The sequence below is a fragment of the Ovis canadensis genome, chromosome 26, assembly GCF_042477335.2.
Source record: "Ovis canadensis isolate MfBH-ARS-UI-01 breed Bighorn chromosome 26, ARS-UI_OviCan_v2, whole genome shotgun sequence".
Taxonomy (NCBI): Eukaryota; Metazoa; Chordata; class Mammalia; order Artiodactyla; family Bovidae; genus Ovis; species Ovis canadensis.
In genome coordinates, this window is record NC_091270.1 from 53,632,514 (window position 1) to 53,659,326 (window position 26,813).

At 42.8% G+C, this 26,813-nt stretch overlaps 1 protein-coding gene across 26 annotated transcripts in view; it reads left to right on the forward strand.

The window, feature by feature from the left end:
- Positions 1-26,813, forward strand: part of CSGALNACT1 (chondroitin sulfate N-acetylgalactosaminyltransferase 1) — a 340,608-nt gene that overhangs the window by 144,846 nt on the left and 168,949 nt on the right. For 12 of the 26 annotated variants that reach the window (XM_069572748.1, XM_069572746.1, XM_069572753.1 and 9 more), the window contains one exon: positions 20,676-20,769. The exons of 7 other annotated variants lie outside the window; for them this stretch is intronic. The gene's annotated coding sequence lies outside the window, so the exon portion shown is untranslated. Of the gene's footprint in view, positions 1-19,424; positions 19,803-19,838; positions 19,986-20,015; positions 20,386-20,675; positions 20,770-26,813 lie in introns of those variants that run through there. 7 more of the 26 variants (XM_069572759.1, XM_069572760.1, XM_069572745.1 and 4 more) reach the window with 6 other exon arrangements.

Consider the following 26,813-nt stretch of genomic DNA (forward strand, 5'->3'; position numbering starts at 1 on the left):
TGCTCTTATTTTTATGTTTGATTTTGGGTCATTCAGTATTAGGTCCATCTTATAAATAGCATATAATTGGATGATAAAAATCTTTTCCTTTTTTGGGGTCTATTTAACCCATTCACATTTATTGTCATATTTCATAGATTTGCTCCTTTGTTAAATAATTTTTTTAACATTTTATGCCTCTTGTTCTCTGTGCTTTTGTGATATGGATTGTATTTTTGTTTTCTTTCTAGTGATTTGAAAGGTACACATCCAGTTCTGTTGTTGCCAATTTTATAGCTTCAAAAAATAAAATGGACTCAAATTAGCTCTGAAAGTTCTTGTGAAAGAGGGTGTTGGAATGAAGTCATGAGCAATGGAACATGATTGGAGTAAATGTCTACCCCTCCAAGAGACTGCTGTGACATGCAGTCTCATTTGACTTCAACTGTTGATACTTTTATGTAAGAAAAAAAATAGTATTTTACAGTAAGGTCAGCGTGCTGTGATTTGACCCTTTGGTTACTTGAAGGCTCATTTAAAATAAATAAAGAAAAAAAAAAGCCAAAACTTCTGTCTAGGCCCTTCCTCTGCTGTGCACCTTGCTTCCTCGTCACCTCACCTCACCTCCAGTGTAAGGTGTGGCAAGCCGCCCGCCAGGCCTGCGTGGGCAGTGTGGCTGAAACAGCCTGTGTTATCAGATGCTGGAGAAGCCTCTTTCTTCCTGGCTTCCGTTTCCACATCTGCAAGTTTAAGAAGTTGGGACGAGTAATCTCTCAGGTCACTTCTACGTTTCAACCTTCTATGATTCAGCAGTTAAACAGCTGAATGATTAAACAGCTGTTTGCGTAGCTTCAGTACCAGGGCCTATGTAGAATGAGAAGCACAGTACCGATCTGTGTTTAAAAAGCAGAGACGAGATCTCAAGTTGGTGAAAGATTCTGTGTTTTGATTTGTGTGGGGGTTGCATCATGTATGAATCTTCGAATTGCATTGGCTGTACCTTTAAGATGAAGACAACTTCATCACTTTACTTGCGTGTCTTATGCCTTGATAAACAGGATAAATAAACCAAAAAGAGAGAGAGAAGAAAAACAAGCAAGATGTTTAAAGGTTGTGGTTGTGAGGATGGTGTACGGAGAATTCACAGGAAGTAGATAATGAGGTTGAATCCTGTCATCAATTACCAGCCTTTGAATCTTGCACACATTATTTATGTTTTTGAGAGTCAGTTTCTTTAGTGAAAATGAAATTTCTAGTGTCTACATTATGCGGCAGTCAGGGGTACTAAGTGAGTTATAGGGCACAGAAGGCTCCTGGCGTGTAATAGGTGATCAATACCTATTTTCAAGAAGAGGCAATGAGAGTTTTAAACAGACATATGACAGATTCAAAGAGCTAAGAGACTTTACATCCATCTTTTGAAATCACTACAAATAAATAAAACCCAGAAAGCCTAGTGTTAAAGAGACTATGAAGGAAAAGCTAAACTCATATTTTTCTGGTGATGTTGCAAATTGGTAATACCTCTTGAAGAGAGCCCCTGGCAACTTATAATAAAAGTCATACAGCTGATTATGGTCTTTAAGCTGGTAATCCCACTTTTCAAATTACAGCCTGAGAAAATAGCTCCAAAGGATAAACAAAATTTATTTATTTAAAAATGCTTGACCGAATTATAACAGTGGAAACAACTAGCTGAAAGATGGCTTAATGAAACCATTTCAGTGATACAGTGGAATATTTGTCCTTTTAAAATGACAGATACCAGGACCTAGTAGATACATGGAGAATTCAGGCAAAAAGTTAGAAAATGGTGTGCATATCCAAACATAGCCACGTAAACCCTTGCCTGTGCAATGACAAAGGTTGGAAGTGAACTTTGTAAATCTCGAGTTTTGTGTGGGAAAGAGGGTATCCGAATTTTTTCATTAATTAATTTTTTTGGCTGTGCTGGGTCTTTGTTGCTGCCTGGGGGCCTTCTCTAGTTGCAGCGAGTGGGGGCTTCTCACTGCAGGGGCTTCTCTTGTTGCAGAGCTCAGGCGCTCGGGCATGTGGACTCCAGCAGTTGTAGCGCGTGGACTCAGTTCAGTCGCACAGTCGTGTCCGACTCTTTGCAATCCCATGGGCTGCAGCATGCCAGGCCGCCGTGTCCATCACCACTTACTCTGCCGTATGTAGAATCTTCTCACACCAGCGGTCAAACCCGTGTCGCCTGCATTGGGAGCTGGATTCTTAACCACTAAACAACCAGGGAAGTCCAAAGCTGAACTAGATTTAAATTTCTGGTTTATTGTAGTATAGTGATTGCTAAATGGGTCCATAAAAATATAAACTATATGTTCTGAGATAGCACAGGACATCTATGAAGAGTATATGAACCACAGAATAAAAATGTAGGGCAGAAAGACAGGTGGAATTAGAGAAAAATAGTCATTATGCTTCCTCTAATTTTTAAGTGTGCCTCACCAATGCATCATGACGGTAGTTATCACACTTGAGAAGTGCTTTTCCCGGAAATAAAGTTCAAGGCAGCCGAAACCCTCAATAGAGAGAAGAAAACTCAGGGAGAAGTTGTGTTTGGGGATATCTGGTTTCTTGTCAGTTGCATTGTTTTTCCAGCTGCTTTTCCTTCTTTTCTTTTGTGACAAAGGAGATGGTTTTATAGATGCTGAAATGGTTCACAATTGCCTTATTTAGTTGCTCTTATTTTTTATGTCTCCCCAGAGGGTCACAAAAATCCTTCATTTAAAAAGAGAAAATGATGTGTTTTTAGTGCAAGGAGAAATAGCCACTTTAGAGAACCTAGGGGAGTGGAGATAAATGCAGTCTGGCCCTATGGCCACAACACGCCCAGTACCTTGGATCATCTCGGATGTTGGAAGCTTTACACGGAGAATGGAATGAGCTCTGGGCAATGAGATGCCTCCCTTTCACCACCTGAAAGCCCAAACCAACTTTAAAAAAACTGTATCCTTTATTTTTTAATTGAAATATAGTCAGTGTACAATATGATGTTAGTTTCACAATCACATAATGGTTCGACATTTGCATCCATTATGAAATGGTCACCATAGTGAGTGCAGGGACCATCTGTCCCCATATACAGACATTACAGTGTTATGGGCCATCTTCCATATGTGGTGTGTTACACTGCTGTGACTTATTCATTATATAACTAATATAACTGGGTGTTTGTACCACTTAATCCCCTTCGCCTATTTCATTCAGTCCCCCACTCCCCTCCCTCTGGCAACCACCCATTTGTTCTGTGTATTTAAGAGTCTGTGTTCATTTTGTTTTTTAGATTCCACATATAAGTGAAATCATGTAGTATTTGTCTCTTTCTGACTGACTTACTTTATTCAGCATGGTACTCCCTAGATCTATCTATGTTGTAGATCTATATATGTTGTCTTGCATATGGCAAGATTTCATTTTTGTGTGTGTGGTTGAGTAGTATTTTGTATTGTATATACACCACACCTTCTTGGGCTTCCCTGGTAGCTCAGCTGGTAAAGAATCTGCCTGTAGAATAGAAGGAACATACCTCAACATAATAAAAGCTATATATGACAAACCCACAGCAAACATTATCCTCAATGGTGAAAAATTGAAAGCATTTTCCCTAAAGTCAAGAACAAGACAAAGGTGCCCACTTTCACCGCTACTGTTCAACATAGTTTTGGAAGTTTTGGCCATAGCAATCAGAGCAGAAAAAGAAATAAAAGGAATCCAAGTTGGAAAAGAAGTAAAACTCTCACTGTTTGCAGATGACATGATCCTCTACCTAGAAAACCCTAAAGACTCCACCAGAAAATTACTAGAGCTCATCAACGAATATAGTAAAGTTGCAGGATATAAAATCAACACACAGAAATCCCTTGCATTCCTATACACTAATAATGAGAAAGCAGAAAAAGAAATTAAGGAAACAATTCCATTCACCATTGCAACGAAAAGAATAAAATACTTAGGAATATATCTACCTAAAGAAACTAAAGACCTATATATACTATAAAATACTGATGAAAGAAATCAAAGAGGACACTAATGAGAAATATACCATGTTCATGGATTGGAAGAATCAATATAGTGAAAATGAGAATACTACCCAAAGCAATCTACAGATTCAATGCAATCCCTATCAAGCTACCAGCAGTATTTTTCATAGAGCTAGAACAAATAATTTCACAATTTGTATGGAAATACAAAAAACCTCGAATAGCCAAAGCAATCTTGAGAAAGAAGAATGGAACTGGAGGAATCAACCTGCCTGACTTCAGGCTCTACTACAAAGCCACAGTCATCAAGACAGTATGGTACTGGCACAAAGACAGAAATATAGATCAATGGAACAAAATAGAAAGCCCAGAGATAAATCCACACACCTATGGACACCTTATCTTCCACAAAGGAGGCAAGAATATACAATGGAGTAAAGACAATCTCTTTAACAAGTGGTGCTGGGAAAACTGGTCAATCACTTGTAAAAGAATGAAATTAGATCATTTTCTAACACCATACACAAAAATAAACTCAAAATGGATTAAAGATCTAAACGTAAGACCAGAAACTATGAAACTCCTAGAGGAGAACATAGGCAAAACACTCTCAGACATAAATCACAGCAGGATCCTCTATGATCCACCTCCCAGAATACTGGAAATAAAAGCAAAAATAAACAAATGGGATCTAATTAAAATTAAAAGCTTCTGCACAACAAAGGAAACTATAAGCAAGGTGAAAAGACAGCCTTCTGAATGGGAGAAAATAATAGCAAATGAAGCAACTGACAAACAACTAATCTCAAAAATATACAAGCAACTTATGCAGCTCAATTTCAGAAAAATAAACGACCCAATCAAAAAATGGGCCAAAGAACTAAATAGACATTTCTCCAAAGAAAACATACGGATGGCTAACAAACACATGAAAAGATGCTCAACATCACTCATTATTAGAGAAATGCAAATCAAAACCACAATGAGGTACCCATTTCACACCAGTCAGAATGGGTGCGATCCAAAAGTCTACAAGCAATAAATGCTGGAGAGGGTGTGGAGACAAGGGAACCCTCTTACACTGTTGGTGGGAATGCAAACTAGTACAGCCACTATGGAGAACAGTGTGGAGATTCCTTTAAAAATTGCAAATAGAGCTGCCTTATGACCCAGCAATCCCACTGCTGGGCATACACACTGAGGAAACCAGAATTGCAAGAGACACATGTACCCCAATGTTCATTGCAGCACTGTTTAAAATAGCCAGGACATGGAAGCAACCTAGATGCCCATCAGCAGATGAATGGATAAGAAAGCTGTGGTACATATACACAATGGAGTATTACTCAGCCATTAAAAAGAATACATTTGAATCAGTTCTAATGAGGTGGATGAAACTGGAGCCGATTATACAGAGTGAAGTAAGCCAGAAAGAAAAACACCAATACAGTATACTAACACATGGAATTTAGAAAGATGGTAACGATAACCCTGTATGTGAGACAGCAATAGAGACACAGATGTATAGAACAGACTTTTGGACTCTGTGGGAGAGGGAGAGGGTGGGATGATTTGGGAGAGTGGCATTGAAACATGTATAATATCATGTAAGAAATGAATTGCCAGTCTATGTTTGATACAGGATACAGGATGCTTGGGGCTGGTGCACGGGGAAGATCCAGAGAGATGATATGGGGTAGGAGGTGGGAGAGGGGCTCAGGATTGGGAACTCATGTACACCCATGGCATATTCATGTCAATGTATGGCAAAACCAATACAGTATTGTAAAGCAAACTAAAGTAAAAAAAAAAAAAAAAAGAATCTGCCTGCAATGCAGGAGGCCCTGGTTCGATCCCTGGGTTTCGAAGATCCCCTGGAGAAGGGAAAGGCTACCCGCTCCAGTATTCTGGCCCGGAGAATTCCATGGACTGTTCCATGGGGTCACAAAGAGTCAGACACGGCTGAGTGACTTTCACTTTCACATTTGCTTTATCCATTCATCTACTAATGGACATGTACATTGCTTCCATGTCTTGGCTGTTGTAAACGATACTTCAGTGAACATAAAAGTGCATATATCCTTTGGAATTGCTGTTTTTGTTTTCTTTGAGTAAAAACCTACAGGTGAAATTGCTGGATTATATGGCAGTTCTGTTTTTATTTTTCCAAGGAATCTCCGTGCTGATTTCCACATTGGCTGTATCAACTGCTTTCCCTCCTGCAGTGCACAAGGACTCCCTTTTCTCCACATCTTGCTACTCCTGGTGTTTTTGATGGTGGCCATTCTGACAGGCATGAGGAGTTATCTCACTGTGGTTTTGGGCTGCAGTTCCCTGATGATTGGTGGTGCTGAGCATCCTTTCATGTGTCTTCTGGCCATCTGTGTGTCTTCTTGGAAAAATGGCTTTCGTGTCTTCTGCTCATATCTCAGTCAGGTTTGTTTGTTTCGATGTTGACTTGTATGAGAACTCTAATCAGATTTATCTTTTGCAAATAGCTTCTCCCATTCAGTAGGCTGCCTTTTCATTTTATTGACTGCCTCCTTAACTGTGGAGGAGTTTTTTAGTTTGCTGTATTTCCATTTGTTTATTTTTACTCTTTTTTTTTGGCCTGAGAAGACATATCAAAAATATATTGCCAAGACTGATGTCAAAGATCATATTGCTTATGTTTTCTTGTAGGAGGTTGATGGTTTCATGTCCTGCATTTAAGTCTTTAATCATTTTGAATTTATTTTTGTACATTTTGTGAGAAACTAGTTCAGTTTGATTCTCTTGCATGTCACTGTCCTGTTTTCCGACCACCATTCAGTGAAGAGGCTGTCTTTTCTTCATTGTATATTCTTGACCCCTTTGTCATAGGCTAATTGGCCGTATGAATGTGGATATATGTCTGAACTCTTTTCTGTTCTTTTGAACTATGTGTCTGTTTTTGTGTCAGTTCCATACCATTTTTATTACTCTAACTTTGTAGTGTAGTCTGAAGTCAGTTCTGTGAAAAATATTCTACTTCTTTGCAAAATGCCATTGGAATTTTTTATAGAAATTGGGTTGCATCTGTAGATTGAGCAGTATGGTCTTGTTAACAATATTCTTTCAGTCCATGAGGATACATGTCTTTCCGTCTGTCTGGTCATCCTCAGTTTCTTTTGTCAGGATCTTAGAGTTTTCTGAGTACAGATGTTTCACCTCCTTGATTAGACTTATTCCTAGGTATCTTATTCTTTTTGATGCAATTGTGAATTGGATTGTTTTCTTTGTTTCTCTTTCTGACAGTTTGTCGATAGTTTGTTATAGAAATAACAATGGGTTTCTGTATATTGATTTTATAGCCTGCAGCTGGACTGAACTCCTTTATTAGTTCTAACAGCTTTTTTGGTGCCATCTCTAGGATTTTCTGTATATAGTATTATGTCATCTGCAAATAGTGAGTTTTACTTCTTTTCCAGTTTGGGCGCCTTTCTTTTTCTTTTCTGATTGCTGTGGCTAGGATTTCTAACACTATGTTGAGTAACAGTGCTGAGTGTCAGCATCCTTATCTTGTTCCTGATCTTAGAGAAAATGCTTTCAGTTTTCCGCCAATGTGCATGATGCTAGCTATGGGCTTACTGTATATGGTCTTTGTTATGTTGAGTTATGTTTCCTCTATGCCACTTTATTGAGAGTGTTTATTGTAAACGGATGTTGAATTTTGTCAAAAGTTGTTTCTTCATCTATTGAGATGATCATATAATTCTTATACTTCAATTTGCTATTGTAGTGTATCACATTAATTGCTTTGCAGATATTGAGCCATCTTACATCCTCAGGTAAATTCCACTTCATCATCGTATATGGTCCTTTTAATGTACTGTTGAATTGACTTACTAATATTCTGTTGAGCATTTTTGCATCTATGTTCATCAGTGACATTGGTCTGTAATTTTCTCTTTTGTTGGGGTATCTTTGTCTGGTTTTGTTATCAGGGTGATGTGGGCCTGGTAGAATGAGTTTGAAAGCATTCCTTTCTGTTCAGGTGTTTGGAATAGTTTGAGAAGGATAGGTGTTTGGTAGAATTCATCTGTGAAGGTGTCTGGTCCTGAACTTTGGCTTACTGGGAGTTTTTAAAATTGCCAGTTTAATTTTCTTGCTAGCAATTGATCTGCTCATGTTTTCTATTTCTTCCTGGTTCAGTCTTGGGAGATTTCACATTTCTAGGAATTTGAAATTTCTTCCAGGTTGTCCATTTTATTGGTATATAGTTGTTTGTAGTAGTCTCTCATGATTCTTTGTATATCTGTGGTGTTGGCTGTAACTTCTTTTTTATTTCTGTTTTTATAGATTTGGGCCCCCTCCCCCCCTTTTTTTTCCTTGATGAATCTGGCTAAAGGCTTATCAATCTGTTTATATTTTCAGAGAAGCAGCTCTTACTTTCACTGATCTTTTCTATTTTTTTTGTTGTTTAGTCTCTATTTTATTTATTTCTGCTCTGATCTTTTTTTTTTTTCTCTCTCCTTCTACTAACTTTAGGTTTTGTTTTTTCTTCTTTTTCTAGTTTCTCTAGGGGTATGTTTAGGTTGTTTATTGAGATTTTTTTTTCTTGTTCCCTAAGGTAGGTTTTATCATTATAAACTTACCTTTCAGAACTGCTTTTGCTATATTTGCTGATTTTGGATCATTGCGTTCTCATTTTCATTTGTCCAATTTTGGTCTTTTCTGTTTAGAGAAGTTTAGCATTTCATGCAAAGCCAGTTTAGTGGTGTTGAACTCTTTACCTTTTGCTTGTCCATAAAACTTTATTTCTTTCTCAAACTTGAATGATAGGCTTGCCAGGTATGCATGCTACATCGCTTCAGTCATGTCCAATTCTGTGTGACCTTGTGGACTGTAGCCCACCAGGCTCCTCTGTCCATGGGATTCTCCAGGCAAGAATACTGGAGTGGGTTGCCATGCCCTCCTCCAGGGGATCTTCCCCACCCAGGGATCGAACCCATGTCTCCTGCATTGGCAGGTGGGTTCTTTACCACTAGCGCCACCTGGGAAACCCCTTGCCAGGTACAGTATTCACCTTTCTTCTTATGTTTTGAATATATTGTATCACTCCCTCGGACCTGAAGAATTTCTGCTGGAAAGTCAGGATAGTCTTAGGGGAGTTCCCTTCCATGTAACAAGTTGCTTTTCTCTTACTGCTTTCGGGGTCCCCTCTTTATCTTTAACTCTTGTTAGTTTAATTACAGCATGTCTTTGTGTGGACCTCTTTGGGTGCATCTTCTTTGGGACTCTCAGTGCTTCCTTCCTGGGCTTAGATGTCTAATTTCTTTTCCCAGGTTAGTGAATTTTTCAGCTATTATTTCTTCCAATAAATTCTCTGCCCCTTTCTCTCTCTTCTCCTTCTGGGACCCCTAAAATGTTAGCGTTAATAATGCTTGAGTTGTCTCAGAGGTCTTTTAAACTGTCCTCACATTTATTTATGTAGATTAAACAATTTTTTTCATCGACGTATAATTGATTTACAATGTTGTGTTAGTTTGAGGTGTATAGTACAATGATTCAGTTATAAATACACATATATCTATTCTTTTATACAGGAAATGTGCTGGGGGGGTGCAGTGCACGCCCCTCAACAGGGCAGCATGCTTGGGAGTGCCCCTGTGTTCGCTCTGGGGGCTCTTCTGCTGGGATGAGGCTGACTTCTCGTGATGTGGCTGGTGGGCAAGGCTGTCCTTGGTTGGCTGACAGGTTCTCCCACATGTGCCCCACTGACCTTCAGAGCCAGACATTCTGGGGGGCTTGTCTTATTGCAGGACCCCTGGCATGTGGAATGCAGTGTGAGGCTTGGACCCCTTGATTGTGAGGGAAAGCCTCTGTAATTGTGGTTATCCACCAGGTGTACAGGTCTTGACTGTACAGTGTCTCTGACCTCTGACCCATCTCCTTGAGGTTCTTTTGATGTATATTTAGTTGTGGAAAATCTTTTCTGTTGTTCTTTTCATGCTCATAGATAGTTGCTCTGTAAATAACTGTAATTTTGGTGCGTCTGCAGGAATAGATGAGCTCAGGATTTTCCTACCCTAGTGTCTCGGCCACACCTCCCAAATCAACATTGTAGAGTTTTCAAAGTGAAAAAGATTGTTAGTGTGTAGAGGAGAACATGGTGGGCTCTGACTGGGGAACTCTTCTCCTTTTCCTTGGGCTTTCCCTTAGGGTGGTCCCTTGGGAACAGAATATCTTTGGGGAATAATGAAGGAATTTGCGAGGTGTGGGAGAGCTCCAGGTATCTTAAGGGATGGAGGAAGCATTGTATTGGAAATGTGTTTGTGTCATGGAAAATTTTTTACTCAAGTTACAAAATGCAAGGGGTATTATCCCAAAGAGAACTGGCAGAATCACCAAGCTGGAAGGAGTCTTCAGTTCAGCTCAGTTCAGTTCAGTTGCTCAGTCGTGTCCGACTCTTTGCGACCCCAGGAATTGCAGCACACCAGGCCTCCCTGTCCATCACCAGCTCCAGGAGTTCACTCAAACTCACGTCCATCGGGTCGGTGATGCCATCCAGCCATCTCATCCTCTGTTGTTCCCTTCTCCTCCTGCCCCCAATCCCTCCCAGCATCAGAGTCTTTCCAATGAGTCAACTCTTCGCATGAGGTGGCCAAAGTATTGGAGTTTCAGCTTTAGCATCATTCCTTCCAAAGAACACCCAGGGCTGATCTCCTTTAGAATGGACTGGTTGGAAGGAGTCTTAGGAATCAATTAGTCCAAACCCTTGATTTTACTGAAGAGGAAATAGACTCCAGGAAGAGAAATGGCTTGCCCAAGTATATAGTCATCACCGAGGACACGGCCAAACCCAAATCTGTTGATTTCTGGGCATGATTTCCCCTGCTCCCCCACCACAGTTCTCCTACCTCCCACCATTGGTTCATGACTGACTTTTCTGAATAGCCTTCAGACTTAGAAATGTAGCTGTTTCACGTACAGAGTTTCTTTAAGCCATCAGAGGTGTGAGTCAGCAAATCGTGACCGACAGCCTTGGTCTAGGATCCTGTGTGTCTGGCAGAGGGAGAGATGTAGTTCAGAAGCTCAGCCTGGGTTTAAACCTAGCTCCACCTCTGGGCTGGTGAAGGATGTGAAGCAAGATACTTAACTTCTTTGAACTTTGATATCCTCATCGTGATAGGCAGTGCCTATGCCTTAGGTTCCTCAGGTGAGGAGCAAATGGCTGCGTCCGTAAGACCGGGGCCTGGTCTAGAGTGTACGTGTCCCCAGTTGTGCCCAGCTCTTTGCAACCCCATGGATTGTAGCCCGCCAGACTTATCTGTCCATGGAATTTTCCAGGCAAGAAATATTGGAGTGCGTTGCCACTTCCTACTCCAGGTCATCTTCCTGACCCAGGGATCACACCTGTGTCTCCTGCATTGGCAGGCGGGTTCTTTACCTTTTGTGCCACCTGGGAAGCCCTGGTCTATAAGTGCTCAATAAATGTTAGCGGTTGTTACTGTAACTCTAAAGGTAGTTAGAGCTCTTTCTATCAAAAATATGAAGGAAATAAAAAACTATGTTTATATGTGTGTATATATAAACAACAATCATAAATCTTGCTACTGGAGGCTTTTATGGGTTCTAGTCTAGCGTGTGGTTTTCTATAGCTTTTCATCCAACAACTGTCTTAATTGCCTCAAAATATAACTACTCAGTCTTTAAAAAAAATTTCCCTATTTTTGTCTATTCAGTAATTGCTCTGCAATAAACTCACATATTTAAAGTATACATGGGCTTCCCTGGTGGTTCAGTAGCCCCAGTGCTGGGGACCCAGGTTCCATCCCTGGTTGGAGAGCCAGATCTCACATGCTGCAGCTAAGAGTTCTCACTGACGACTAAAAGATCTCACACGCTGCGGTGGAGATCGAAGCTCAAAGGTCCCATGTGCAGCAATGAAGACCTGGTGCAGCCAAATAAATAAATATTTTGAAAAAGATGCATTCCACCTTCAAAGGTACTATAAAAAATTAAGTATACAACTTGATTAGTTTTTTTAAATTTATTTATTTATTTTAATTGGAGGCTAATTACAATATTGTAGTGGTTTTTGCCATACATTGACACGAATCAACCATGGGTGTACATGTGTTCCCCATCCTGAACCCCCTCCCACCTCCCTCCCCATCCCATCCCTCAGGGTCATTCCAGTGCACCAGCCCTGAGCACCCTGTCTCATGCATCAAACCTGGACTGGGGATCTATTTCACATATGGTAATATACATGTTTCAATGCTATTAGTTTTAATACACATATGAAACCATCCCCCAAATCAAGATAGTGATCAGATACACATCACCAGGAGAGTTTCCATCTGCCCCTTGGTAATCCCACCATGCTGCCTATCCTGGTGCCCCCGACCCTTTATGCCCACCCCCAGGCAAACTCTGACCTGCTAGAATTTTATATTATGGAATCATACAGTATATTTTCTATTTGTCTGGCTTCTTTCCATCAGCATGATTATCATTCTTACTCCTACATGGACCAATAGTTCATTTTTCTTACTGCTTATTACTCCCAATATTTTTTTTGTTTACTCTTTACCCCTGTCTTGCTTAACTGGACATGGCATGGAATGAAAACATATTTTAATGATTTTAAAAATATTTATTGGGTTAAATATCTGTGTTTCTCATTCTTACTTTTCATTTTGTTGTTATCTGGTATATGTAGTAAGTAGTATACAGAAATTGTAGATTTCTTGAGAGTAACACCCATTGTACTCTGTATGCATATTTAAAAAAATTGATATCTATAAACAGTATTGCTGTTTATTTGAACATTGAGATTACAATTTTCTCCTGTCTTGCTGACTCTCAGGTACCAAAAAAAGCATCCTTCCCTTGGCCTGACCCAATAAATTGATTGAATAAATTCAGTTCTATAAATATTTACACATAGTTTTCATTTTCATGGTGAAATATTTCTTCTGTTGATGTTTAAATCTTTTTTTTTTTGAAAGTAGGAACAGTATGTTCTCAATTTCCTTGCAGCTGGAGCATAACATGAAGTAAACTAAAAAAAAATGGCTACAGCAAAAATAATATATTTGCAAGATAATAAGAGATCATTTGAGAGGCAAGTCTATTTTTCTAATGTTCTTTACCAGCACCATAGTATCTCTCAACTGTTGACACTTCTGCATCTGGGAAGGAGCAAGATAAAAATTACCATTCAGAATACCTGTTCAAGTTTGGTGAAAGATTTAATTTCTTCATCTGTCACTGTGTCACGAGCCCTGTGAATACTATAGATCAACCCTCGGTGCCAGAAGTGCTAGAGGCTTGGCAGCATTGTGGGTAGAATTTAGCCAGAGGGAATTGTCAAGAAGCCAGAAAAAACAAGCTTCACCCATTCTGCACCTCAGCCTTGTGTTCTGGGTGGCTGTCCTGGGAAACCTGGGAATGCAGTAATTTAAAAAACTGAGCCCATAAATGGAGACGTATATACTGACCTTAACGATGCTGCAAGGATTCTAGGAGCAAGATAGACTTTTATGGAACACAATAAAAAGTAATTCAGTTACATTCTGTGCTGGAAGGTACCTTAGAGATGATCTGATCCAAACTTTCATTTTGTTGATGACCAGCCCAAGGTCACACAGTAACTTAATGGCAGAACTGGGGCTAGACCAGGGATTTCTGAGCCACGCATGCATTTTCTATGTGGGCCCTCTCAGCGTTCCTGCCCCTGTTGTGTTGGGGCTGGTGTGTTGGAGTGTTCGGTGCTGGAAGGTGGGATTTGCTCTCTCTGAGCTGCCCTGTGGAAGGGTCTGTGTTCCCTGGGGCACTGCATCTGAGTGCTCTTCTTCCTGAGCATCTTATCTTCTTAGGGGGTGAGTTTATTCTGCTGAATGGAGAGCTGTGCTTCTGGCTCTATCAGTTCTGTGAGGTGTGACGTTTGGTTAATGGGCAAACCCATGCTTTTGATGGTCAGCTTACTCATTATCAACTAGTCTGGTAAAATCACTATACTCAGGAGGCTGTACCTTTAAGTCTTGAAAGAGCTTCTGCTTTTGAAAGCTCGTCCCTCATCTTCACATCCAAGTCCAGTCCTGCTCATCTCCCTTCATCTGTGCTGTTTGTTTCTCTCTGTGATGTATGTATCTCCCCCACCGATGGAATCCTCGTGGGGAAGGGAGGCAGCCGATAAAGACCACCCTCCTTCACCGAGAACCACTGGCCCGATCCAGCCAGATTTGGAAAAACAGACTAAGACGTTATGGACTTGCCTAAGGTCTCATAGTAACATGTTTAAGATGATGCCTTAGTCCCGGCTGCTATAAGAGAACATCCAAACACACACTGGGAGGCTCATCAACAGCAGTCATTTGTTCTTCACAGTTCTGGAGGCTGGAAGTCCAAGATCACAGGGTGAGCACGGTCTGGTTCTGATGAGGGCCCTTTTCTGGGCTATGGACAGCTGACTTCTCACTGTGTCCTCACAAAGCAAAAAAAAAAAAAAAAAAGCAAGCTACCTTTCTTGTTACATCTCACAAGGGCACTAATCCACTCAAGAGAGTAGCACCCTCATGACCTAATTACCTCCCAAAGACCCCCATCTCCAAATACCAATGTATTGGGGTTAGAATTTCAACACAGTCCATAACAGATGAAAACCTGAATCCCACACCGTGCCCAGGGCTGAGTGCTACAGGCTTCCCTCACTGGTATCTGTGATGTCACCACATGCCTGGCAGCTGCAGCGTCTCAGACAGGCAGGGCTGGCCCGGAGGGGTTTCAGAGAGGGTGTGTAACTGCAGACTCTGCTGAGAAAGAGCTCTCTTACAAAGGAGCATCAGCTGTCTCAGGTTCAGTCCCTGGGTCAGGAAAATTCCCCTGGAGGAGGGCATGACAACCCACTCCAGTATTCTTGCCTGGAGAATCCCATGGACAGGGGAGCCTGGTGGGCTACAGTCCATGGGGTTGCAAAGAATCAGACATGACTGCAGTAACTTAGTTCGCACATCAGCTGTCTGTCTGTATCCCAACTGATGTAGGAGAAAGATGTGTGATTGGTCTCACCATCAATGGCAAACAGAGCACTTTAGTCTCTTTTCTAGAGATTGGCGGTAACTCTGATTCCCTCCACTTCTAGCCTGTCTTTTCTGATGCTCTAATAGCATATTATTTGTGACTCTATTTAGCATATGAATCATTTCATTCTCCCTTGTATTAGCAGTTTTCATGTTGACAGTATAGGAGACGGCACACACAGGGCCCTCATGGGACCCCACAGCCCACTTTGTAAATGCTTGGAATTTAAGGAGATACACTTATACTTGATACCCTTTAAGGCAACATTAGACCCATACATTTTAAAAGAGACTTCAAATAATTTAACAACATAATCTTGCTCATCATCTTGGCAGCTCTGTTCATAGCATAGTAAGTAATGCTCAAAATTCTCCAAGCCAGGCTTCAGCAATACGTGAACCATGAACTTCCTGATGTTCAAGCTGGTTTTAGAAAAGGCAGAGGAACCAGAGATCAAATTGTCAACATTTGTTGGATCATCGAAAAAGCAAGAGAGTTCCAGGAAAGCATCTACTTCTGCTGTATTGACTGCTTCTGCTTTAAGGCCTTTCACGGTGTGGACCACAACAAACTGGAAAATTCTTAAAGAGATGGGAATACCTGACCACCTGACTTGCCTCTTGAGAAATCTGTATGAAAGTCAGGAAGCAATCGTTAGAACTGGGCATGAAACAACAGACTGGTTCCAAATAGGGAAAGGAGTACATTAAGGCTATATATTGTCACCCTGCTTATTTAACTTATATGCAGAGTACATCATGAGAAATGCTAGGCTGGATGAAGCACAAGTTGGAATCAAGATTGCCGGGAGAAATATCAATAACCTCAGAATACAGATGACACCACCCTTAATGGCAGAAAGCAAAGAACAACTCCTGATGAAAGTGCAAGAGGAGAGTGAAAAAGTTGGCTTAAAACTCAACATTCAAAAAACTAAGATCATGGCATCTGGTCCCATCACTTCATGGCAAATAGATGGGGAAACAGTGGAAACAGTGAGACCTTATTTTGTGGGGGCTCCAAAATCACTGCAGATGGTGACTGCAGCCATGAAATTAAAAGACGCTTACTCCTTGAAAGAAAAATTATGACGAACCTAGATAGCATATTGAAAAGCAGACATTACTTTGCCAACAAAGGTCCGTCTAGTCAAGACTATGGTTTTTCCAGTGGTCATGTATGGATGTGAGAGTTGGACTGTGAAGAAAGCTGAGCACCGAAGAATTGATGCTTTTGAACTGTGGTGTTGGCGAAGACTCTTGAGAGTCCCTTGAACTGCAAGGATATCCAACCAGTCAGTTCTAATGGAGATCAGTCCTAAAAATTCATTGGAAGGACTGATGCTGAAGCTGAAATTCCAATACTTTGGCCACCTGATGTGAAGAACTGACTCATTAGGAAAAACCCTGATTCTGGGAAAGATTGAAGAGAAGGGGATGACAGAGGATGAGATGGTTGGATGGCATCACCAACTCAACAGACATGAGTTTTGAGCACGCTCCAGGAGTTGCTGATGGACAGGGAAGCCTGGTGTGCTGCAGTCCATGGGGTCTCAAAGAGTCAGACACGACTGAGCAACTCAACTGAACTGATCTGTGCTTATCACCGTTTATCAGAGTGATAAATTGAAGTGAAGATAGTGAGGATGGCCACTTCACGGGCAGGGTTAGGAATGAGAAAGGGGCATCATCTCATTCCCTGGTGGCTCAGCAGTAAAGAATCCGCCTGCCAATGCAAGAAACCTGAGCTCGATTCCTGGCCTGGTAAGATCCCCTGGAGGAGAAAATGGCAACCCACTCCAGTATTCTTGCCTGGAGAATCCCATGAACAGAGGAACCTGGTGGGCTGCAGTCACGGGGTCACAGAGTCAGACACGACTGAGCGACTGAACAGCAACACGTCCTCATCTCATTCGCTCTGCGTCTTTACACACAAGACCAGGATGCAGAGACTCTGTTGTTCGTTTCACAGAATAACAGAAGACAGGGTTTTGGGGGAAGAACTCATGACTTTTAAAATGTTTCCTAAAATGTACTGTTTTCAGTAGAATTATTTAATGTGGAAGGAATCTTGTCAAGAATATAGTAACATGCCATTTGTAATGTGTAGCATCCAAGGGCACTTTCTTTTCTGAAACATTCTTGAGAAGGATAATTTTAGAAGTTGGCTGCATACTTCCCGACCCTAAGTCTGCCCCGTCTCCCAGCGCAGTTACCCAGAGGACTCCACTGATTAACACAAATGAAAACACTACCATCAAGATTTTAAAACATGTATATTATTATCCACATGTGCACACACACAAAAAAACCCCCTGGGCAGCTTGAGTTGGCCGGTATGTTTCTAGTCTATCGGTGCTTTGGTTTGTTATGTTAGGCAGGTTTTTTTTCTTATTTTTCATATTTCAGGAATCAATGTGTCTGATACTGATGTGGTTTAGATGGATTAAAGATTTAGATTTACATGTATGAATGTGAGGAAGCCTTGGAACTTAAGGTACCTGCCTTGAGGACCAGCCATGCCTTTGAAGTTCTTTGGAAGTCCTGGGAACTTTCACTTACTCATTGTGTGTTGAACAGTACAGCTTCCCAGATTGTTAAAATAGCATTGACCTCAGTGTCCTTGTTTTCAACTTCTCTTTTCCATAGTTGATTTTTGGCGATCTCCTTTGGCGTGATTAAAAGCTGACTTATTTATGGAGTGCTGCTAATTGATGGATGTCGAACTCTGTTAACTGTGGAGGGGGAGTGGCGGGGGCAGGCTTCCCAATCTTTCAAATCCCAACTGGGAAATTTCCAAAACTGAGTGTGTGGTTTTCCCATGGAACCTCTCCCAGCTACTCTCATGCACATCCTGCCCTCTCCTGCTCACTTTTTACCAAAACCAGAACTTGAGAGGCCACGGAAGCCCTGCCATAATCCTCTCTCTCTATGCCAAACTGAGGAGAGCACCAGGGCATCAGATGACTGGAGAGGAGCCCTCAGACCTGGACTCAGCCCGAGGGATGTCCTTGAGAACTAGTTTCTGAATTCGACAAAGCAAGGTGCTTGTCTCTGCTCTGTACCTGCAGTTGCTTTCTGGATTTAGCTTTTATTTTTAGCGCATTCTTATTGTCTCTGTCTTCGATACTCTGAAAGGCTTGTCCAAGAGCGGTTTGTCACTGTGATTTCTTGTGAAGAATGAGGGCTTCAGGAGTCTGGGGAGGGTCCTCAGATGCCGGCCGCGTGTCTGCAGGTTACCGCTGGCAGCCACCCACCTATTGGAGAACCACCCATGAGGACCACCATGTTGCATCCTCGAGGAAGTCGAGGCTTGCGTTTTTCTTTTTAGAGCTTCGGTTTTGAAGTCAGAAAAATCCTGGCTTTACCATATACCTGTCCGAGAGGCTTCTTAGCACCTTTGAGCCTCATTTTCCCCATCTTTAGAATGGGGAGGTTATGGCAGACTCCCATGGCATCGCTGTGGGGATGGCAGGAGCTCACCCTGGGAGCAGCTCTTGCAGTGTGAGGCAGGCACGTGGCAGGCGAGTGGGTGATGACCCTTGCCGTCCTCCTAATGGGAGAAGCCCAGCTGCACACACCCCTGTCCTCTGTGTATCTGAGGCTCACCTCCAATGATTTTCCATGATGGCACCTCCCCTCTCATCTTGACCTCTAGGGAGTCTTGCCAGTGGTTCTGCCTTCCTGTGTCTCTCCCTTTCTATTACCAGCGAGAGATGACCACCTTCTTAGGGCACCTGATGTTTGGAACTGCAAGGAGACAGTGTGCTTCCCGGAGTCGAGGAGCCGAGCGTCCGTGTGTGCTTTACTAGGAGGCGAGGAGAAGCAGGGCTGTCCTGTAACTCCTAACCTGTAGTCTGGCGTTGCCAGGACAGGCACTCGGGCTGGCCGGATGAATGGGGCCTCTGTGTGTGGATGAAAAAACCCAGCGTTTCTCTTCCAGTTGCTGCAGTTGAGAAGAACAAATTCGATTATTAATTTAATCATGTGGTAGCATGAGCTGACAGCCTATTTAGTTTCATTGTTAAAACAAGTGTGGTTTTGAATGATGTGGACTTTCCCTCTTACTTAGATGGCAAAGAATATTCATTACAGATATCAATAAAGACCATGCTGGTGATCCCGCCTCCAAAGCTTGCCCCCGCTGCGTGCAGAAAAGGCAGAATAGGACATTTAAGTGGCTGAGAATGAGAATGGGAGACTGGAAGCCAAATTATAAACTCATTTCAACTCCTGGCCCGCAGGCCCTAGAGTGGCCTTATTTGTTGTCAAGGATGGAAAACAACTCGGATTCAGGTCCAAGTGATTATTCGACTTTGGCATTGCGGCGGGGCTGCCAACTGCAGTTCCATTTAGACACAGATTAATTAGCCAGGCAGGGACGGAAGTGGGCTGGGAGAGAGAAGCCGGGAGAGGCAGCGCAGCGGGGGGACTGGCGGGGCTGGGGTGGGGGGAAGGCCCCGGCTGGCCCACCACTTCAACAGTTAACCCACAGGAAAGCGGATCCAGATGGCCCCTTCTATGGTGACGCACCTCACGCCGTACTGACTGACTCGGTGTCCGTGCTGCAGAGAAAACTTTCAAACTTGGGCGCAGGGAGAAACAGCACGTGACAGCCCCCAGCACTGGCACCGGGAGGCCGACCCCGCGGACCTGAGCCGCTTATCAATTTGTCTTTGTCCCGCTGCAACCACCCTGGACCTTTTTTTTTTTTTTTTAAATTATTATTTTTATTCCTGCCTGTGAAACGGGAACCATAGAGTATTTTCGTGTATGTGTGTGTGTGTGTGTGTGTATGTGTGTGTGCGCGCGCGCGCTATGACTTGAATTATAAAGACAGATGAGATGAAATCACAAACTCGGGAAAACACGACTCTGCGTAAAGGAGTTGAAGATAGAATTATTCGCGTCTGTTTAATCGCGGGGGCGAATCCTCTCCGGAGTGTTTCCCCCGGTGCTGTGCTCGTACCTCTTTTGCGTCCGCGTTGATCTCCGTGGACACAGGGGCGCTCGGTGGATTCCTGAAAGGCCGGGGGGCACAGGGCTGGACGGAGCGGGCGCAGGGGGGGCGTCCGGGGAGGAGGCGGGTCCCGCGGGCGGTGCGCGCCCGCCGGGCGGTGCTGGGGGCGTCCGCAGGGGCGGCGGGGGCGCGCGTCCCGGGGAGCTGGGCTCTCCAACTTCCCCGGGGTTTGCTGTTTTGTAACATTTCTTCCTTCCCTACGACCGACCATTAGAAAAAAGTGGCGGCGCGGCGCGCGGTCCCCCGACACCACCTGAACCGCGGCTTCGCTGCGGACTCACAGCCCAGGCCCCAGCGCCTTCGGGAGCCAGCGGGCACCCTTCCTCCCTGCGAGGTTTGCTTTTTCTGGGTTCTTTTCCAAGAGTGTGACTCTGCTTTGCTTTTACACACGTATCTACATGGCTCTCGGCATTTATTTTAAACCTGATCATTTTTTTTTTTTTAAACAGATGCTTTGCATTTTACCTATTGAAATAGAAAAGGGAAAATACCATCCTGCTTTTTGGGGCAGGACTTTGGTTGGATAAATTGTATTTTAGATCCTAAGTGATTTAAAATTTTGTAATATCGTCTATATTTAAGACGTGGAAATTCCCAGAAGCGACTCCTATTTTTATTTTTTAGATTCCTTTCCATTTCAAGGAGGAAAGTCAAGATATCTTTACTCAGTGGAAGAATGATGTAGTTTCCTCCTAACCTTCTTTTCTTATGCTTCCAGGTAAGTGAGTCTGTTAATCATGAATTTCTTAAGAAATGAATCTTTGTATGGTCTGAGTTTATTCAGTATTCTGGCTATGTTTGAAATGTGCTGAATTTCATTTTACTTCCAATAGTTCCATTAATAACAGATTATTATTTTAAGATATGAGTACTTTTTCAAGGTAGTATAATTACTTGGCTGCCTTGGAAAATTCTTTTATTCACTTGTAAAGCCTGTAATTTACATTTAATTCTGCCAGCTTCTTCAGAATTTATCTCTTCTCAGAATGGCAAATGCCAATAATGTGGTTAGAAGAACTACGTAATTCTTTTTTTAAAAATTCACCTGAATAGGATCATTTGTTCTTCTTTTGGAAGTTGTGACGAAATGTTAAGCTTTCTCAAATATTTCACCCATAATCAAAAGGCCATTGTAATTTTTACCGTGCTACAAAATAATTATTTAAATAAAATAGGAAATTGAAGGATGATCTTACTTTCTGACTTATAGCATCTCAGGGGAATACTTTCTAGAACTCTTGGAGAATAGTACCCTGACAGATTGTATGGTTGGTTTTAGATTTGGGGACACATGTAAATCTCGGGGACGTTGTTTTAGTTCCGTTCTTGTAAGCAGTGATTTTGAATTTCTCTACTATAAGATATTTTATTACATCTGGCAAGACTAAACTTTGAAAAAAAACTAAGAACTTCAGGGACATCATTAGTTGAAATGGAAGACTATGAGATGGGAAGTCATGTATGTGGTTCTTACCTTCAGCAGAGCAAACCTTTATTTTAGTTTTCTATGGAGATGAATCTATAAATGTAAAAATGAAAATAGGTAAGCTGTGCTCACCATCTGCATACCTTCAAGAAAACCCCGTCACTGGTCTTCTTCATTCAACAAATTGCTAGAGAGGTTTTGTTTTGGTTTTTAGTGTTTACTATTATTGTACTGTTTGAGATAAAAGGCTGAAAACCAACACGTTGGATGTGATTTTGTTTTAATGAACTGCTTTATACGCAAACAATGGCGAGTGAGGAGTTAAAGGGATTGTATCTGAGTTACCAGTAATGAAAAATAAAAACAACCTTGGCCAAAGTTAATAATAATCACAATAAAACAATAGTAATAATACAAAAATAACCAAACAGTAATTGTTCACAAATTCTTTTCTGAGTAGAGACTTGAGTGGCTAAGAGGCCCAAGTGATCCAAGGCTACTTTGAGGGTCACAATGGAAGTCTTCTAATCTGAGGTATTTCAATGTTTAATGTTTTTGAAAATGACTTGGATGATGTGGAAGATAATAGTGTCATTAGAACATCATGATATTAAAACCTTCAGATGATTGTAGAAAAGAGCCAGAGTAAACTGTACAAACTAGAGAAGTAATGAGAAATAATCCAATTACGATGTTCATACCCCAGGATGAAGTGATGAGGGAGGCCCAGCTGGGTTTTGATGAGGGTCTGGTCTCTGTACGTCCTGCTGCAGAGACAGGGTGTTGATGGGGAGTCAGGCTGGGACAGTGGGAGCTTGGGAAAACCTCCGGGTTTCCAGGAACTGTGGGCTTTCCAGGTGGCGCTAGTGGTAAAACAACCCGCCTGCCACGCAGGAGACAAAAGAGGCACGGGCTAGAAAGATCCCCGGGAGGAGGGCAGGGCAACCCACCCCAGGATTCTTGGATAGAGGTCAGTATCGTGGACATTATCCCATGGACAGAGGAACCTGGTGGCCTATATTCACTCCATAGGGTCACAAAGAGGCGGACACGACTGAAGCGACTTAGCATGCATGCATACTCCTTGTAATCTGAGTTCCTCATAGATGTAGGGCTTTGGAAGTCCCTCAATGGTGGACCTTCACCAGACCTGCAGGGGCCAGCCATGTAAACTGGGAAAGAGTGGCTGGTTGGCAGGTGTACCTGCCCTGTGCACGGTGGTCCTGGAGTCCCAGCCAGGAGAGGTGGTTGGTGTTCACCAGCTCGAGGTGCTGGAAGGCTCCCCCGGTGATCTCCTGGTCTCCTCCGTGTCCCCCTGGTGCCTTTGATACCGCCCGGCCTTCTCTGTGAATTGCTGCCCACTGAGTGTGTGACCGCACCCCGAGCCCAGTGTCTCCACACTCTCTCCCACCGGGAACTCTTCCTTCCCTGCCACCCTCCAGGGAACATTTACTGGTCCTTCAGTGGCAACCCCCCTCTGGGGCTTCTAGCACTCAGACACAGGTCCTGGCACCTGGATACGCTGAAAGAGGCATGGCATGGTTGATGAAAACAGAGGAAGGGAATATAGGGGGGTCTGGGCCTGTGGGAACCGCATCCCTCTGCTTCCCTCCCCCCGCAGAGCAGACACCTGGCACTGTCTCCTTGTCACAGTCCCACGACGGCCGCCTGGGCCCCTGAGCAGGATGCTGACTCAGCGGGTCTCACTCTGATCCAGTTAGTTCCTCAGCTGCGGTCTGCGGGGTCCAAGCTCTGTTTGTGGCCAGATCACCCTGTAGTTCTTTGCAGCTCTGCGAGCCCATGCATGACACGTGTCTATCAGATAACGTGAAGTAGTAGCCGATGGCGTTTCCTTTTGGAACGAAGGGGTGTTACAAGTAAATATGGATATAAAACTATAATGGAGTAACTGGCAGGTTGTGCATATTTGCAAAACTAGAGAATCAGGTAGAGAAATTTGTATAGATAGTTTACGAAGTGGCCTTCTTTGGGATCTGTTTTGGACTTCCACAGTCTTTCCACTTAATGGAATGAGACGTGAAGAATGTGAGCTTGTCATGAGTGCCAGTGTCTGCTGCTGCAATTTTCATTTATCCTCCTGAACCACAGTTCCTTTTCCGCAGCTGGGGCTTCTCCAGGCCAGGCCAGGAGAGGCACTCTGGCCTGATGCGGCCTGCCACGGGGCGGCCATCTCTTGTCTGCTGATTGTCACCTCCTCAGGCCTGGCTTCTGTCTCTTCTGCTCTGTTCCGGGGCTCTGCTCGTTGAGATTCTCCTTGCATCAAGTGGGTTTCTTGCTTCAGCCTCTCATGGCTGTGTCTTGCCCTGCCGGCCCCTCACTCCCCAACCCCCACCTCCTCCTTCCTCCGCGCCCCTCCTCACTGCGTTCCTGCTCTGGACTCAGCCCTGGAAATCCATCCTGGCCTTTGCCTGGCCTGGGGCTGGGCCCTGCCGCCTCCACCATCCTCCACTGTCTGCAGTTGTTCGCCTGCTGGGTCTTTGTCCTGTGGCCATCATCGTCCTCAAAGGGGGCTCCGTGTCTACGTTTGCAATGCCCAGCATATGTTTGTCTGTATGCACGTTCACAAACATTTGGATGAATTTCTGGTGTCTGAAAACCCTCATCAGAACCAAGTATTGTCAGTATTTTAATTTGCTGAGGGCTTGACTGTGTACGGTCTGGGTGACTGAACACGCATGAGTCACAGTATACCTGTCTGTCCTCTGTCTTCTCTTCCCCTCTCTGTCTTCTTTCTCTTTCACGTTTGTTTTCTGTGCTACCGTGGATAGGAGGGATGTGAACTGGGGCTCTAACTCTAGTACCAGCGCCTGCTTAGGTTAAATAAATTCTTTTTTAAGTAAGTCACGGAAGGTTGGCCATAACCCAGGTGTCCACTGGTGGTGAATGGTTAAACAAAATGTGGTCTGTGCGCTCCATGGAATAGTACTCAGCCCTAAAAAGGAAGCAGATTCTAACACATGCTACCACACGGATGTTGAACTCAAGGATGTTATGCAACGGTGAAATCAGCCAATCACGAAAGGGCAGACACTGTATGATTGCACTTTCAGGAGGTAGCGGGAACAGTCATACTCACGACGACACAGAGTAGGATGGTGGTTGCCAGGGGTTGAGGGAGTGGAGGATGGAGTTGTTTAACACGGTTTAAATTTTCAAGACGAAGAAGTTCTAGAGTGATTGTACGACAGTGTGAATATACTTGAAAATTGTGAAGAAAATAAACTTTATGTTCTGTGTATTTTACCATAATTAAAGATAACAAAGTAAGTCAAAGACTTGACTTTAAAAAAGAATAATAATCCTTTAAAAGTAAAAAAAAAAAAAAAAGTTGAAAGGGATTTCTTTCTTTTTTTTGCCACTTAATTTTTTTAATGAAAGGGATTTCTTTGATTTAGGGACTTTCCCTTCCTTGAGATTAATTTTTCACTTGTGTAGAGTGTAAAAAAAAATGATTGATTTCTGTACTTTTGGCTGTGTTGGGTCTTTGTTGTGGCGCTCGGGCTTCTCATTGCGGGGGCTTCTCTTGTTGCAGAGCACGGACTCTCCGGGGTGCTGGGGCGCAGTAGCTGTGGTCCACGGGCTTAGTTGCTCTGCGGCATGTATTATCGGCATGTTTTATCTTCCCCCAACCAGGGATGGAACGCGTGTCCCTTGCATTGACAGGTGCATTCTTAACCACTGGACCACCAAGGAAGTCCTACGTAGATTTTTAAGTCACTTTTCATTAAAAAATTGTATTGTGTAAGAAAAACAAATTATCTTTCCATTGACGAGACCTTTGGAATTTACTTTCAGACCTTGTTATTCCTTTTCTTAGTGTTGCCTGTATTTTCAGTTAAAATCTGGTTCAAAATTACCCACTTCCTCACCTGTTTTTCTTCAGCAAAGGTAACAGGATCTTATTGCTTGTCTGGAAATACTTGTATGACGTTGGAAATCAGTATGAGGAGCAGGAATGTTTTTTTCTGTCCCAAGAAGAGGGCATGACAGAGTCTAGGGTTTAATTTGACTGCTCATAAGGAGACAGCTGGGCTTCCCTTGTGGTTCAGATGGTAAAGAATCTGCCTGCAGTGAGAGAGACCCCAGTTCAGTCCCTGGGTCAGGAAGATCCCCTGGAGGAGGCCATGGCACCCCACTCCAGTATTCTTACCTGGAGAATCCCAGGGACAGAGGAGCCTGGCAGGCTGCAGTCAATGGGGTTGCAAAGAGTCAGACATGACTGAGCAACTATCTCTAATACTTTCAAGGAGACAGCTACTTTAAGTCTTCCCTTTTTATTTTATTTTTTCCATTACACTAATGGCCCTTTCAAGTGGAAAATCATGACCCTACAACTGTAAAGAAAACTCTGGTGCTTGAAAGGGCACAGTTTCACAAGGTTCAGCTGACACCTGGGAAGCAGTTGTCTCAAAGGTTCTGACCCGTTAGGTAGTATGTTTCCTGAAGAATTTAAAATGAAACTTGAATCCCTTCAACCTAGGGGCACACTGGCTGAGAAGGGAAAGTAGAGATCGGGTGAGGCCATGTGTGAAGGTTTGAGGGGAAAGTGGGAATGAAGGTCAGAGGCGGAGGGTGGGCAAAAGAAGGAATTAGGACCTTATGGAAACTTCTAGCTCAATTGTTACTGAGGTTTTTAATGTTCCAATGTGATCCTGTGGTCAAGCCCTCTAGGAAAAATGAAATTCATCTCTACTATTGGGAAACTCATTCAGTTGATATTGTAAATTTTTTTGGTAAAGTTTTAAAAAAAACACATGGTAATTAGGAGTAATAGTGTTTATACTCGAATGTTGTGATAAAGACATGCATGTTTTCAATTCAACAAAAATGTGAGACTTATTATTGGGTTGGCCAAAAGGTTCATTTTTTTTCCCCCGTAAGATGGCTCTAGTAGCGTTTAGTTGTCTTTAACTTCATTCAAAACAGTTTTGTTAGATTGTATTGTGACAGCTATCATATCAGCATGGATTTTAAAAAACTTACCAAGATTGGTGAATTGTTATGTAGCTATAGTATTGTAGCTTTAGTATTGAAGATGGAAGAAAAGACCCAACATATTATGCTTTATTGTTTCAAGAAAGGCAAAAACGAAAGTGAAACACAAAAAAATGATTTATGCAGCGTATGAGGAAGGTGCTGTGACTGAAGGAACGTGTCAGAAGTGGTTTGCAGAATCTCGTGCTGGAGATTTCTTGCTGGATGATGCTCCACGGTCGGGTAGACCAGTTGAAGTTGATAGCAACCAAAACGAGACATTAATTGAAAACAGTCAACCTTATGCCGTGTGGGAGGCAGGCAGCGTGCTCCAAATATCG